We start from the raw sequence: 18228 nt of genomic DNA on the forward strand, positions 1-18228 counted from the left end.
TTGGTGAATATATAGCTTTTGGTCCCTAACGGACGGGAAAATTCCAAGATGTTCAAATTTTTCACTTTTTACCCCCAAAGATATCGAAATATGGAGGCAATTTTAATGACTGTGCAGACATTCCTTTTGAGCTATTTTTTGGCTAAACGGTAAGTCGTATCACAAAACGGATGGCACAATGTCCCTTCAATTCGGAGTGATCTACAACTTTGGTCCTGTGACATTTTGTCGTATCTCTCTCCCTTATACGTTAAATTTGGCCGTATTTCTGGATTGTTCGTAAATTTGGTGATTTTTACAAGTAAATTTCAATGTTTGACACACTTATAAGAATGATAGGATAATCGCGTTAGGTGTGCGCATTGGCACGATTAAGGGACATATGTGTACCAAATTTCATGATTCTAGCTTATACATAAGTAGGCAAAATGTAATGTAAAATGTTAAAAATGCACCCAAATTTCACCCTATTCAACATTTGAACTCAATTTACCCCCTTAATATGGGAGATACGAGGATATGGTTTAGAAACAAATATTTAGAGCGATAAATGAGGCGTCCGATGGCGCAAACCGTTTCTTAATATCATAAACCGTTTAGGAGATATGAATCTCGAAGTGGAAGTCTGCACTTTTCAACGTGCTCATGCTTATCCGTCATCTATATATATAAAAGCAAGTCGGGCTGGAGCGATGTATATATAAATATTTAAAAATGAAAAAAGACGTGAATTAATGAGGCACTTCCAGAAATCTCATAAATTTGAAACTTGGTACGAGGGAAACTGATGACCCCAGGATCCCTAGAAAAATCGGAAATTCTCAAAATTCCCTGAAGGGGGCACGCTGGGGGGGCTCAAATTTTGGGCTCAGCATAAGAACACAGTCGTATAGTATATCCAAAACGATAACCTATAGGTTTCGTGGGCTTAAAAATTTTCGGGAATTTCCTCATTTTTATCCCCTATCCCCCCAAATCAAGATGGCGGCACAACCTGCCAGACGAGGTAGACAATTGAAATTTGGTGAATATATAGCTTTTGGTCCCTAACGGACGGGAAAATTCCAAGATGTTCAAATTTTTCACTTTTTACCCCCAAAGATATCGAAATATGGAGGCAATTTTAATGACTGTGCAGACATTCCTTTTGAGCTATTTTTTGGCTAAACGGTAAGTCGTATCACAAAACGGATGGCACAATGTCCCTTCAATTCGGAGTGATCTACAACTTTGGTCCTGTGACATTTTGTCGTATCTCTCTCCCTTATACGTTAAATTTGGCCGTATTTCTGGATTGTTCGTAAATTTGGTGATTTTTACAAGTAAATTTCAATGTTTGACATACTTATAAGAATGATAGGATGATTGCGTTAGGTGTGCACATTGGCACGATTAAGGGACATATGTGTACCAAATTTCATGATTCTAGCTTATACATAAGTAGGCAAAATGTAATGTAAAATGTTAAAAATGCACCCAAATTTCACCCTATTCAACATTTGAACTCAATTTACCCCCTTAATATGGGAGATACGAGGATATGGTTTAGAAACAAATATTTAGAGCGATAAATGAGGCGCCCGATGGCGCAAACCGTTTCTTAATATCATAAACCGTTTAGGAGATATGAATCTCGAAGTGGAAGTCTGCACTTTTCAACGTGCTCATGCTTATCCGTCATCTATATATATAAAAGCAAGTCGGGCTGGAGCGATGTATATATAAATATTTAAAAATGAAAAAAGACGTGAATTAATGAGGCACTTCCAGAAATCTCATAAATTTGAAACTTGGTACGAGGGAAACTGATGACCCCAGGATCCCTAGAAAAATCGGAAATTCTCAAAATTCCCTGAAGGGGGCACGCTGGGGGGCTCAAATTTTGGGCTCAGCATAAGAACACAGTCGTGTAGTATATCCAAAACGATAACCTATAGGTTTCGTGGGCTTAAAAATTTTCGGGAATTTCCTCATTTTTATCCCCTATCCCCCCAAATCAAGATGGCGGCACAACCTGCCAGACGAGGTAGACAATTGAAATTTGGTGAATATATAGCTTTTGGTCCCTAACGGACGGGAAAATTCCAAGATGTTCAAATTTTTCACTTTTTACCCCCTAGATATCGAAATATGGAGGCAATTTTAATGACTGTGCAGACATTCCTTTTGAGCTATTTTTTGGCTAAACGGTAAGTCGTATCACAAAACGGATGGCACAATGTCCCTTCAATTCGGAGTGATCTACAACTTTGGTCCTGTGACATTTTGTCGTATCTCTCTCCCTTATACGTTAAATTTGGCCGTATTTCTGGATTGTTCGTAAATTTGGTGATTTTTACAAGTAAATTTCAATGTTTGACACACTTATAAGAATGATAGGATGATCGCGTTAGGTGTGCACATTGGCACGATTAGGGAACATATGTGTACCAAATTTCATGATTCTAGCTTATACATAAGTTGGCAAAATGTAATGTAAAATGTTAAAAATGCACCCAAATTTCACCCTATTCAACATTTGAACTCAATTTACCCCCTTAATATGGGAGATACGAGGATATGGTTTAGAAACAAATATTTAGAGCGATAAATGAGGCGTCCGATGGCGCAAACCGTTTCTTAATATCATAAACTGTTTAGGAGATATGAATCTCGAAGTGGAAGTCTGCACTTTTCAACGTGCTCATGCTTATCCGTCATCTATATATATAAAAGCAAGTCGGGCTGGAGCGATGTATATATAAATATTTAAAAATGAAAAAAGACGTGAATTAATGAGGCACTTCCAGAAATCTCATAAATTTGAAACTTGGTACGAGGGAAACTGATGACCCCAGGATCCCTAGAAAAATCGGAAATTCTCAAAATTCCCTGAAGGGGGCACGCTGGGGGGCTCAAATTTTGGGCTCAGCATAAGAACACAGTCGTGTAGTATATCCAAAACGATAACCTATAGGTTTCGTGGGCTTAAAAATTTTCGGGAATTTCCTCATTTTTATCCCCTATCCCCCCAAATCAAGATGGCGGCACAACCTGCCAGACGAGGTAGACAATTGAAATTTGGTGAATATATAGCTTTTGGTCCCTAACGGACGGGAAAATTCCAAGATGTTCAAATTTTTCACTTTTTACCCCCAAAGATATCGAAATATGGAGGCAATTTTAATGACTGTGCAGACATTCCTTTTGAGCTATTTTTTGGCTAAACGGTAAGTCGTATCACAAAACGGATGGCACAATGTCCCTTCAATTCGGAGTGATCTACAACTTTGGTCCTGTGACATTTTGTCGTATCTCTCTCCCTTATACGTTAAATTTGGCCGTATTTCTGGATTGTTCGTAAATTTGGTGATTTTTACAAGTAAATTTCAATGTTTGACATACTTATAAGAATGATAGGATGATCGCGTTAGGTGTACACATTGGCACGATTAAGGGACATATGTGTACCAAATTTCATGATTCTAGCTTATACATAAGTAGGCAAAATGTAATGTAAAATGTTAAAAATGCACCCAAATTTCACCCTATTCAACATTTGAACTCAATTTACCCCCTTAATATGGGAGATACGAGGATATGGTTTAGAAACAAATATTTAGAGCGATAAATGAGGCGTCCGATGGCGCAAACCGTTTCTTAATATCATAAACTGTTTAGGAGATATGAATCTCGAAGTGGAAGTCTGCACTTTTCAACGTGCTCATGCTTATCCGTCATCTATATATATAAAAGCAAGTCGGGCTGGAGCGATGTATATATAAATATTTAAAAATGAAAAAAGACGTGAATTAATGAGGCACTTCCAGAAATCTCATAAATTTGAAACTTGGTACGAGGGAAACTGATGACCCCAGGATCCCTAGAAAAATCGGAAATTCTCAAAATTCCCTGAAGGGGGCACGCTGGGGGGCTCAAATTTTGGGCTCAGCATAAGAACACAGTCGTGTAGTATATCCAAAACGATAACCTATAGGTTTCGTGGGCTTAAAAATTTTCGGGAATTTCCTCATTTTTATCCCCTATCCCCCCAAATCAAGATGGCGGCACAACCTGCCAGACGAGGTAGACAATTGAAATTTGGTGAATATATAGCTTTTGGTCCCTAACGGACGGGAAAATTCCAAGATGTTCAAATTTTTCACTTTTTACCCCCAAAGATATCGAAATATGGAGGCAATTTTAATGACTGTGCAGACATCCCTTTTGAGCTATTTTTTGGCTAAACGGTAAGTCGTATCACAAAACGGATGGCACAATGTCCCTTCAATTCGGAGTGATCTACAACTTTGGTCCTGTGACATTTTGTCGTATCTCTCTCCCTTATACGTTAAATTTGGCCGTATTTCTGGATTGTTCGTAAATTTGGTGATTTTTACAAGTAAATTTCAATGTTTGACATACTTATAAGAATGATAGGATGATCGCGTTAGGTGTGCACATTGGCACGATTAAGGGACATATGTGTACCAAATTTCATGATTCTAGCTTATACATAAGTAGGCAAAATGTAATGTAAAATGTTAAAAATGCACCCAAATTTCACCCTATTCAACATTTGAACTCAATTTACCCCCTTAATATGGGAGATACGAGGATATGGTTTAGAAACAAATATTTAGAGCGATAAATGAGGCGTCCGATGGCGCAAACCGTTTCTTAATATCATAAACCGTTTAGGAGATATGAATCTCGAAGTGGAAGTCTGCACTTTTCAACGTGCTCATGCTTATCCGTCATCTATATATATAAAAGCAAGTCGGGCTGGAGCGATGTATATATAAATATTTAAAAATGAAAAAAGACGTGAATTAATGAGGCACTTCCAGAAATCTCATAAATTTGAAACTTGGTACGAGGGAAACTGATGACCCCAGGATCCCTAGAAAAATCGGAAATTCTCAAAATTCCCTGAAGGGGGCACGCTGGGGGGGCTCAAATTTTGGGCTCAGCATAAGAACACAGTCGTATAGTATATCCAAAACGATAACCTATAGGTTTCGTGGGCTTAAAAATTTTTGGGAATTTCCTCATTTTTATCCCCTATCCCCCCAAATCAAGATGGCGGCACAACCTGCCAGACGAGGTAGACAATTGAAATTTGGTGAATATATAGCTTTTGGTCCCTAACGGACGGGAAAATTCCAAGATGTTCAAATTTTTCACTTTTTACCCCCAAAGATATCGAAATATGGAGGCAATTTTAATGACTGTGCAGACATTCCTTTTGAGCTATTTTTTGGCTAAACGGTAAGTCGTATCACAAAACGGATGGCACAATGTCTCTTCAATTCGGGGTGATCTACAACTTTGGTCCTGTGACATTTTGTCGTATCTCTCTCCCTTATACGTTAAATTTGGCCGTATTTCTGGATTGTTCGTAAATTTGGTGATTTTTACAAGTAAATTTCAATGTTTGACATACTTATAAGAATGATAGGATGATTGCGTTAGGTGTGCACATTGGCACGATTAAGGGACATATGTGTACCAAATTTCATGATTCTAGCTTATACATAAGTAGGCAAAATGTAATGTAAAATGTTAAAAATGCACCCAAATTTCACCCTATTCAACATTTGAACTCAATTTACCCCCTTAATATGGGAGATACGAGGATATGGTTTAGAAACAAATATTTAGAGCGATAAATGAGGCGTCCGATGGCGCAAACCGTTTCTTAATATCATAAACCGTTTAGGAGATATGAATCTCGAAGTGGAAGTCTGCACTTTTCAACGTGCTCATGCTTATCCGTCATCTATATATATAAAAGCAAGTCGGGCTGGAGCGATGTATATATAAATATTTAAAAATGAAAAAAGACGTGAATTAATGAGGCACTTCCAGAAATCTCATAAATTTGAAACTTGGTACGAGGGAAACTGATGACCCCAGGATCCCTAGAAAAATCGGAAATTCTCAAAATTCCCTGAAGGGGGCACGCTGGGGGGCTCAAATTTTGGGCTCAGCATAAGAACACAGTCGTGTAGTATATCCAAAACGATAACCTATAGGTTTCGTGGGCTTAAAAATTTTCGGGAATTTCCTCATTTTTATCCCCTATCCCCCCAAATCAAGATGGCGGCACAACCTGCCAGACGAGGTAGACAATTGAAATTTGGTGAATATATAGCTTTTGGTCCCTAACGGACGGGAAAATTCCAAGATGTTCAAATTTTTCACTTTTTACCCCCAAAGATATCGAAATATGGAGGCAATTTTAATGACTGTGCAGACATTCCTTTTGAGCTATTTTTTGGCTAAACGGTAAGTCGTATCACAAAACGGATGGCACAATGTCCCTTCAATTCGGAGTGATCTACAACTTTGGTCCTGTGACATTTTGTCGTATCTCTCTCCCTTATACGTTAAATTTGGCCGTATTTCTGGATTGTTCGTAAATTTGGTGATTTTTACAAGTAAATTTCAATGTTTGACATACTTATAAGAATGATAGGATGATCGCGTTAGGTGTGCACATTGGCACGATTAAGGGACATATGTGTACCAAATTTCATGATTCTAGCTTATACATAAGTAGGCAAAATGTAATGTAAAATGTTAAAAATGCACCCAAATTTCACCCTATTCAACATTTGAACTCAATTTACCCCCTTAATATGGGAGATACGAGGATATGGTTTAGAAACAAATATTTAGAGCGATAAATGAGGCGTCCGATGGCGCAAACCGTTTCTTAATATCATAAACCGTTTAGGAGATATGAATCTCGAAGTGGAAGTCTGCACTTTTCAACGTGCTCATGCTTATCCGTCATCTATATATATAAAAGCAAGTCGGGCTGGAGCGATGTATATATAAATATTTAAAAATGAAAAAAGACGTGAATTAATGAGGCACTTCCAGAAATCTCATAAATTTGAAACTTGGTACGAGGGAAACTGATGACCCCAGGATCCCTAGAAAAATCGGAAATTCTCAAAATTCCCTGAAGGGGGCACGCTGGGGGGCTCAAATTTTGGGCTCAGCATAAGAACACAGTCGTGTAGTATATCCAAAACGATAACCTATAGGTTTCGTGGGCTTAAAAATTTTCGGGAATTTCCTCATTTTTATCCCCTATCCCCCCAAATCAAGATGGCGGCACAACCTGCCAGACGAGGTAGACAATTGAAATTTGGTGAATATATAGCTTTTGGTCCCTAACGGACGGGAAAATTCCAAGATGTTCAAATTTTTCACTTTTTACCCCCTAGATATCGAAATATGGAGGCAATTTTAATGACTGTGCAGACATTCCTTTTGAGCTATTTTTTGGCTAAACGGTAAGTCGTATCACAAAACGGATGGCACAATGTCCCTTCAATTCGGAGTGATCTACAACTTTGGTCCTGTGACATTTTGTCGTATCTCTCTCCCTTATACGTTAAATTTGGCCGTATTTCTGGATTGTTCGTAAATTTGGTGATTTTTACAAGTAAATTTCAATGTTTGACATACTTATAAGAATGATAGGATGATTGCGTTAGGTGTGCACATTGGCACGATTAAGGGACATATGTGTACCAAATTTCATGATTCTAGCTTATACATAAGTAGGCAAAATGTAATGTAAAATGTTAAAAATGCACCCAAATTTCACCCTATTCAACATTTGAACTCAATTTACCCCCTTAATATGGGAGATACGAGGATATGGTTTAGAAACAAATATTTAGAGCGATAAATGAGGCGTCCGATGGCGCAAACCGTTTCTTAATATCATAAACCGTTTAGGAGATATGAATCTCGAAGTGGAAGTCTGCACTTTTCAACGTGCTCATGCTTATCCGTCATCTATATATATAAAAGCAAGTCGGGCTGGAGCGATGTATATATAAATATTTAAAAATGAAAAAAGACGTGAATTAATGAGGCACTTCCAGAAATCTCATAAATTTGAAACTTGGTACGAGGGAAACTGATGACCCCAGGATCCCTAGAAAAATCGGAAATTCTCAAAATTCCCTGAAGGGGGCACGCTGGGGGGCTCAAATTTTGGGCTCAGCATAAGAACACAGTCGTGTAGTATATCCAAAACGATAACCTATAGGTTTCGTGGGCTTAAAAATTTTCGGGAATTTCCTCATTTTTATCCCCTATCCCCCCAAATCAAGATGGCGGCACAACCTGCCAGACGAGGTAGACAATTGAAATTTGGTGAATATATAGCTTTTGGTCCCTAACGGACGGGAAAATTCCAAGATGTTCAAATTTTTCACTTTTTACCCCCAAAGATATCGAAATATGGAGGCAATTTTAATGACCTTGCAGACATTCCTTTTGAGCTATTTTTTGGCTAAACGGTAAGTCGTATCACAAAACGGATGGCACAATGTCCCTTCAATTCGGAGTGATCTACAACTTTGGTCCTGTGACATTTTGTCGTATCTCTCTCCCTTATACGTTAAATTTGGCCGTATTTCTGGATTGTTCGTAAATTTGGTGATTTTTACAAGTAAATTTCAATGTTTGACATACTTATAAGAATGATAGGATGATCGCGTTAGGTGTGCACATTGGCACGATTAAGGGACATATGTGTACCAAATTTCATGATTCTAGCTTATACATAAGTAGGCAAAATGTAATGTAAAATGTTAAAAATGCACCCAAATTTCACCCTATTCAACATTTGAACTCAATTTACCCCCTTAATATGGGAGATACGAGGATATGGTTTAGAAACAAATATTTAGAGCGATAAATGAGGCGTCCGATGGCGCAAACCGTTTCTTAATATCATAAACCGTTTAGGAGATATGAATCTCGAAGTGGAAGTCTGCACTTTTCAACGTGCTCATGCTTATCCGTCATCTATATATATAAAAGCAAGTCGGGCTGGAGCGATGTATATATAAATATTTAAAAATGAAAAAAGACGTGAATTAATGAGGCACTTCCAGAAATCTCATAAATTTGAAACTTGGTACGAGGGAAACTGATGACCCCAGGATCCCTAGAAAAATCGGAAATTCTCAAAATTCCCTGAAGGGGGCACGCTGGGGGGCTCAAATTTTGGGCTCAGCATAAGAACACAGTCGTGTAGTATATCCAAAACGATAACCTATAGGTTTCGTGGGCTTAAAAATTTTCGGGAATTTCCTCATTTTTATCCCCTATCCCCCCAAATCAAGATGGCGGCACAACCTGCCAGACGAGGTAGACAATTGAAATTTGGTGAATATATAGCTTTTGGTCCCTAACGGACGGGAAAATTCCAAGATGTTCAAATTTTTCACTTTTTACCCCCTAGATATCGAAATATGGAGGCAATTTTAATGACTGTGCAGACATTCCTTTTGAGCTATTTTTTGGCTAAACGGTAAGTCGTATCACAAAACGGATGGCACAATGTCCCTTCAATTCGGAGTGATCTACAACTTTGGTCCTGTGACATTTTGTCGTATCTCTCTCCCTTATACGTTAAATTTGGCCGTATTTCTGGATTGTTCGTAAATTTGGTGATTTTTACAAGTAAATTTCAATGTTTGACATACTTATAAGAATGATAGGATGATTGCGTTAGGTGTGCACATTGGCACGATTAAGGGACATATGTGTACCAAATTTCATGATTCTAGCTTATACATAAGTAGGCAAAATGTAATGTAAAATGTTAAAAATGCACCCAAATTTCACCCTATTCAACATTTGAACTCAATTTACCCCCTTAATATGGGAGATACGAGGATATGGTTTAGAAACAAATATTTAGAGCGATAAATGAGGCGTCCGATGGCGCAAACCGTTTCTTAATATCATAAACCGTTTAGGAGATATGAATCTCGAAGTGGAAGTCTGCACTTTTCAACGTGCTCATGCTTATCCGTCATCTATATATATAAAAGCAAGTCGGGCTGGAGCGATGTATATATAAATATTTAAAAATGGAAAAAGACGTGAATTAATGAGGCACTTCCAGAAATCTCATAAATTTGAAACTTGGTACGAGGGAAACTGATGACCCCAGGATCCCTAGAAAAATCGGAAATTCTCAAAATTCCCTGAAGGGGGCACGCTGGGGGGCTCAAATTTTGGGCTCAGCATAAGAACACAGTCGTGTAGTATATCCAAAACGATAACCTATAGGTTTCGTGGGCTTAAAAATTTTCGGGAATTTCCTCATTTTTATCCCCTATCCCCCCAAATCAAGATGGCGGCACAACCTGCCAGACGAGGTAGACAATTGAAATTTGGTGAATATATAGCTTTTGGTCCCTAACGGACGGGAAAATTCCAAGATGTTCAAATTTTTCACTTTTTACCCCCAAAGATATCGAAATATGGAGGCAATTTTAATGACTGTGCAGACATTCCTTTTGAGCTATTTTTTGGCTAAACGGTAAGTCGTATCACAAAACGGATGGCACAATGTCCCTTCAATTCGGAGTGATCTACAACTTTGGTCCTGTGACATTTTGTCGTATCTCTCTCCCTTATACGTTAAATTTGGCCGTATTTCTGGATTGTTCGTAAATTTGGTGATTTTTACAAGTAAATTTCAATGTTTGACATACTTATAAGAATGATAGGATGATCGCGTTAGGTGTGCACATTGGCACGATTAAGGGACATATGTGTACCAAATTTCATGATTCTAGCTTATACATAAGTAGGCAAAATGTAATGTAAAATGTTAAAAATGCACCCAAATTTCACCCTATTCAACATTTGAACTCAATTTACCCCCTTAATATGGGAGATACGAGGATATGGTTTAGAAACAAATATTTAGAGCGATAAATGAGGCGTCCGATGGCGCAAACCGTTTCTTAATATCATAAACCGTTTAGGAGATATGAATCTCGAAGTGGAAGTCTGCACTTTTCAACGTGCTCATGCTTATCCGTCATCTATATATATAAAAGCAAGTCGGGCTGGAGCGATGTATATATAAATATTTAAAAATGAAAAAAGACGTGAATTAATGAGGCACTTCCAGAAATCTCATAAATTTGAAACTTGGTACGAGGGAAACTGATGACCCCAGGATCCCTAGAAAAATCGGAAATTCTCAAAATTCCCTGAAGGGGGCACGCTGGGGGGGCTCAAATTTTGGGCTCAGCATAAGAACACAGTCGTATAGTATATCCAAAACGATAACCTATAGGTTTCGTGGGCTTAAAAATTTTTGGGAATTTCCTCATTTTTATCCCCTATCCCCTCAAATCAAGATGGCGGCACAACCTGCCAGACGAGGTAGACAATTGAAATTTGGTGAATATATAGCTTTTGGTCCCTAACGGACGGGAAAATTCCAAGATGTTCAAATTTTTCACTTTTTACCCCCAAAGATATCGAAATATGGAGGCAATTTTAATGACTGTGCAGACATTCCTTTTGAGCTATTTTTTGGCTAAACGGTAAGTCGTATCACAAAACGGATGGCACAATGTCGCTTCAATTCGGGGTGATCTACAACTTTGGTCCTGTGACATTTTGTCGTATCTCTCTCCCTTATACGTTAAATTTGGCCGTATTTCTGGATTGTTCGTAAATTTGGTGATTTTTACAAGTAAATTTCAATGTTTGACATACTTATAAGAATGATAGGATGATTGCGTTAGGTGTGCACATTGGCACGATTAAGGGACATATGTGTACCAAATTTCATGATTCTAGCTTATACATAAGTAGGCAAAATGTAATGTAAAATGTTAAAAATGCACCCAAATTTCACCCTATTCAACATTTGAACTCAATTTACCCCCTTAATATGGGAGATACGAGGATATGGTTTAGAAACAAATATTTAGAGCGATAAATGAGGCGTCCGATGGCGCAAACCGTTTCTTAATATCATAAACCGTTTAGGAGATATGAATCTCGAAGTGGAAGTCTGCACTTTTCAACGTGCTCATGCTTATCCGTCATCTATATATATAAAAGCAAGTCGGGCTGGAGCGATGTATATATAAATATTTAAAAATGAAAAAAGACGTGAATTAATGAGGCACTTCCAGAAATCTCATAAATTTGAAACTTGGTACGAGGGAAACTGATGACCCCAGGATCCCTAGAAAAATCGGAAATTCTCAAAATTCCCTGAAGGGGGCACGCTGGGGGGCTCAAATTTTGGGCTCAGCATAAGAACACAGTCGTGTAGTATATCCAAAACGATAACCTATAGGTTTCGTGGGCTTAAAAATTTTCGGGAATTTCCTCATTTTTATCCCCTATCCCCCCAAATCAAGATGGCGGCACAACCTGCCAGACGAGGTAGACAATTGAAATTTGGTGAATATATAGCTTTTGGTCCCTAACGGACGGGAAAATTCCAAGATGTTCAAATTTTTCACTTTTTACCCCCAAAGATATCGAAATATGGAGGCAATTTTAATGACTGTGCAGACATTCCTTTTGAGCTATTTTTTGGCTAAACGGTAAGTCGTATCACAAAACGGATGGCACAATGTCCCTTCAATTCGGAGTGATCTACAACTTTGGTCCTGTGACATTTTGTCGTATCTCTCTCCCTTATACGTTAAATTTGGCCGTATTTCTGGATTGTTCGTAAATTTGGTGATTTTTACAAGTAAATTTCAATGTTTGACATACTTATAAGAATGATAGGATGATCGCGTTAGGTGTGCACATTGGCACAATTAAGGGACATATGTGTACCAAATTTCATGATTCTAGCTTATACATAAGTAGGCAAAATGTAATGTAAAATGTTAAAAATGCACCCAAATTTCACCCTATTCAACATTTGAACTCAATTTACCCCCTTAATATGGGAGATACGAGGATATGGTTTAGAAACAAATATTTAGAGCGATAAATGAGGCGTCCGATGGCGCAAACCGTTTCTTAATATCATAAACCGTTTAGGAGATATGAATCTCGAAGTGGAAGTCTGCACTTTTCAACGTGCTCATGCTTATCCGTCATCTATATATATAAAAGCAAGTCGGGCTGGAGCGATGTATATATAAATATTTAAAAATGAAAAAAGACGTGAATTAATGAGGCACTTCCAGAAATCTCATAAATTTGAAACTTGGTACGAGGGAAACTGATGACCCCAGGATCCCTAGAAAAATCGGAAATTCTCAAAATTCCCTGAAGGGGGCACGCTGGGGGGCTCAAATTTTGGGCTCAGCATAAGAACACAGTCGTGTAGTATATCCAAAACGATAACCTATAGGTTTCGTGGGCTTAAAAATTTTCGGGAATTTCCTCATTTTTATCCCCTATCCCCCCAAATCAAGATGGCGGCACAACCTGCCAGACGAGGTAGACAATTGAAATTTGGTGAATATATAGCTTTTGGTCCCTAACGGACGGGAAAATTCCAAGATGTTCAAATTTTTCACTTTTTACCCCCTAGATATCGAAATATGGAGGCAATTTTAATGACTGTGCAGACATTCCTTTTGAGCTATTTTTTGGCTAAACGGTAAGTCGTATCACAAAACGGATGGCACAATGTCCCTTCAATTCGGAGTGATCTACAACTTTGGTCCTGTGACATTTTGTCGTATCTCTCTCCCTTATACGTTAAATTTGGCCGTATTTCTGGATTGTTCGTAAATTTGGTGATTTTTACAAGTAAATTTCAATGTTTGACATACTTATAAGAATGATAGGATGATCGCGTTAGGTGTGCACATTGGCACGATTAAGGGACATATGTGTACCAAATTTCATGATTCTAGCTTATACATAAGTAGGCAAAATGTAATGTAAAATGTTAAAAATGCACCCAAATTTCACCCTATTCAACATTTGAACTCAATTTACCCCCTTAATATGGGAGATACGAGGATATGGTTTAGAAACAAATATTTAGAGCGATAAATGAGGCGTCCGATGGCGCAAACCGTTTCTTAATATCATAAACCGTTTAGGAGATATGAATCTCGAAGTGGAAGTCTGCACTTTTCAACGTGCTCATGCTTATCCGTCATCTATATATATAAAAGCAAGTCGGGCTGGAGCGATGTATATATAAATATTTAAAAATGAAAAAAGACGTGAATTAATGAGGCACTTCCAGAAATCTCATAAATTTGAAACTTGGTACGAGGGAAACTGATGACCCCAGGATCCCTAGAAAAATCGGAAATTCTCAAAATTCCCTGAAGGGGGCACGCTGGGGGGGCTCAAATTTTGGGCTCAGCATAAGAACACAGTCGTATAGTATATCCAAAACGATAACCTATAGGTTTCGTGGGCTTAAAAATTTTTGGGAATTTCCTCATTTTTATCCCCTATCCCCTCAAATCAAGATGGCGGCACAACCTGCCAGACGAGGTAGACAATTGAAATTTGGTGAATATATAGCTTTTGGTCCCTAACGGACGGGAAAATTCCAAGATGTTCAAATTTTTCACTTTTTACCCCCAAAGATATCGAAATATGGAGGCAATTTTAATGACTGTGCAGACATTCCTTTTGAGCTATTTTTTGGCTAAACGGTAAGTCGTATCACAAAACGGATGGCACAATGTCGCTTCAATTCGGGGTGATCTACAACTTTGGTCCTGTGACATTTTGTCGTATCTCTCTCCCTTATACGTTAAATTTGGCCGTATTTCTGGATTGTTCGTAAATTTGGTGATTTTTACAAGTAAATTTCAATGTTTGACATACTTATAAGAATGATAGGATGATTGCGTTAGGTGTGCACATTGGCACGATTAAGGGACATATGTGTACCAAATTTCATGATTCTAGCTTATACATAAGTAGGCAAAATGTAATGTAAAATGTTAAAAATGCACCCAAATTTCACCCTATTCAACATTTGAACTCAATTTACCCCCTTAATATGGGAGATACGAGGATATGGTTTAGAAACAAATATTTAGAGCGATAAATGAGGCGTCCGATGGCGCAAACCGTTTCTTAATATCATAAACCGTTTAGGAGATATGAATCTCGAAGTGGAAGTCTGCACTTTTCAACGTGCTCATGCTTATCCGTCATCTATATATATAAAAGCAAGTCGGGCTGGAGCGATGTATATATAAATATTTAAAAATGAAAAAAGACGTGAATTAATGAGGCACTTCCAGAAATCTCATAAATTTGAAACTTGGTACGAGGGAAACTGATGACCCCAGGATCCCTAGAAAAATCGGAAATTCTCAAAATTCCCTGAAGGGGGCACGCTGGGGGGCTCAAATTTTGGGCTCAGCATAAGAACACAGTCGTGTAGTATATCCAAAACGATAACCTATAGGTTTCGTGGGCTTAAAAATTTTCGGGAATTTCCTCATTTTTATCCCCTATCCCCCCAAATCAAGATGGCGGCACAACCTGCCAGACGAGGTAGACAATTGAAATTTGGTGAATATATAGCTTTTGGTCCCTAACGGACGGGAAAATTCCAAGATGTTCAAATTTTTCACTTTTTACCCCCTAGATATCGAAATATGGAGGCAATTTTAATGACTGTGCAGACATTCCTTTTGAGCTATTTTTTGGCTAAACGGTAAGTCGTATCACAAAACGGATGGCACAATGTCCCTTCAATTCGGAGTGATCTACAACTTTGGTCCTGTGACATTTTGTCGTATCTCTCTCCCTTATACGTTAAATTTGGCCGTATTTCTGGATTGTTCGTAAATTTGGTGATTTTTACAAGTAAATTTCAATGTTTGACATACTTATAAGAATGATAGGATGATTGCGTTAGGTGTGCACATTGGCACGATTAAGGGACATATGTGTACCAAATTTCATGATTCTAGCTTATACATAAGTAGGCAAAATGTAATGTAAAATGTTAAAAATGCACCCAAATTTCACCCTATTCAACATTTGAACTCAATTTACCCCCTTAATATGGGAGATACGAGGATATGGTTTAGAAACAAATATTTAGAGCGATAAATGAGGCGTCCGATGGCGCAAACCGTTTCTTAATATCATAAACCGTTTAGGAGATATGAATCTCGAAGTGGAAGTCTGCACTTTTCAACGTGCTCATGCTTATCCGTCATCTATATATATAAAAGCAAGTCGGGCTGGAGCGATGTATATATAAATATTTAAAAATGAAAAAAGACGTGAATTAATGAGGCACTTCCAGAAATCTCATAAATTTGAAACTTGGTACGAGGGAAACTGATGACCCCAGGATCCCTAGAAAAATCGGAAATTCTCAAAATTCCCTGAAGGGGGCACGCTGGGGGGCTCAAATTTTGGGCTCAGCATAAGAACACAGTCGTGTAGTATATCCAAAACGATAACCTATAGGTTTCGTGGGCTTAAAAATTTTCGGGAATTTCCTCATTTTTATCCCCTATCCCCCCAAATCAAGATGGCGGCACAACCTGCCAGACGAGGTAGACAATTGAAATTTGGTGAATATATAGCTTTTGGTCCCTAACGGACGGGAAAATTCCAAGATGTTCAAATTTTTCACTTTTTACCCCCAAAGATATCGAAATATGGAGGCAATTTTAATGACTGTGCAGACATTCCTTTTGAGCTATTTTTTGGCTAAACGGTAAGTCGTATCACAAAACGGATGGCACAATGTCTCTTCAATTCGGGGTGATCTACAACTTTGGTCCTGTGACATTTTGTCGTATCTCTCTCCCTTATACGTTAAATTTGGCCGTATTTCTGGATTGTTCGTAAATTTGGTGATTTTTACAAGTAAATTTCAATGTTTGACATACTTATAAGAATGATAGGATGATTGCGTTAGGTGTGCACATTGGCACGATTAAGGGACATATGTGTACCAAATTTCATGATTCTAGCTTATACATAAGTAGGCAAAATGTAATGTAAAATGTTAAAAATGCACCCAAATTTCACCCTATTCAACATTTGAACTCAATTTACCCCCTTAATATGGGAGATACGAGGATATGGTTTAGAAACAAATATTTAGAGCGATAAATGAGGCGTCCGATGGCGCAAACCGTTTCTTAATATCATAAACCGTTTAGGAGATATGAATCTCGAAGTGGAAGTCTGCACTTTTCAACGTGCTCATGCTTATCCGTCATCTATATATATAAAAGCAAGTCGGGCTGGAGCGATGTATATATAAATATTTAAAAATGAAAAAAGACGTGAATTAATGAGGCACTTCCAGAAATCTCATAAATTTGAAACTTGGTACGAGGGAAACTGATGACCCCAGGATCCCTAGAAAAATCGGAAATTCTCAAAATTCCCTGAAGGGGGCACGCTGGGGGGCTCAAATTTTGGGCTCAGCATAAGAACACAGTCGTGTAGTATATCCAAAACGATAACCTATAGGTTTCGTGGGCTTAAAAATTTTCGGGAATTTCCTCATTTTTATCCCCTATCCCCCCAAATCAAGATGGCGGCACAACCTGCCAGACGAGGTAGACAATTGAAATTTGGTGAATATATAGCTTTTGGTCCCTAACGGACGGGAAAATTCCAAGATGTTCAAATTTTTCACTTTTTACCCCCAAAGATATCGAAATATGGAGGCAATTTTAATGACTGTGCAGACATTCCTTTTGAGCTATTTTTTGGCTAAACGGTAAGTCGTATCACAAAACGGATGGCACAATGTCCCTTCAATTCGGAGTGATCTACAACTTTGGTCCTGTGACATTTTGTCGTATCTCTCTCCCTTATACGTTAAATTTGGCCGTATTTCTGGATTGTTCGTAAATTTGGTGATTTTTACAAGTAAATTTCAATGTTTGACATACTTATAAGAATGATAGGATGATCGCGTTAGGTGTGCACATTGGCACGATTAAGGGACATATGTGTACCAAATTTCATGATTCTAGCTTATACATAAGTAGGCAAAATGTAATGTAAAATGTTAAAAATGCACCCAAATTTCACCCTATTCAACATTTGAACTCAATTTACCCCCTTAATATGGGAGATACGAGGATATGGTTTAGAAACAAATATTTAGAGCGATAAATGAGGCGTCCGATGGCGCAAACCGTTTCTTAATATCATAAACCGTTTAGGAGATATGAATCTCGAAGTGGAAGTCTGCACTTTTCAACGTGCTCATGCTTATCCGTCATCTATATATATAAAAGCAAGTCGGGCTGGAGCGATGTATATATAAATATTTAAAAATGAAAGAAGACGTGAATTAATGAGGCACTTCCAGAAATCTCATAAATTTGAAACTTGGTACGAGGGAAACTGATGACCCCAGGATACCTAGAAAAATCGGAAATTCTCAAAATTCCCTGAAGGGGGCACGCTGGGGGGGCTCAAATTTTGGGCTCAGCATAAGAACACAGTCGT

The sequence above is a fragment of the Anabrus simplex genome, chromosome 1 (assembly GCF_040414725.1).
Source record: "Anabrus simplex isolate iqAnaSimp1 chromosome 1, ASM4041472v1, whole genome shotgun sequence".
NCBI classification, from domain to species: domain Eukaryota; kingdom Metazoa; phylum Arthropoda; class Insecta; order Orthoptera; family Tettigoniidae; genus Anabrus; species Anabrus simplex.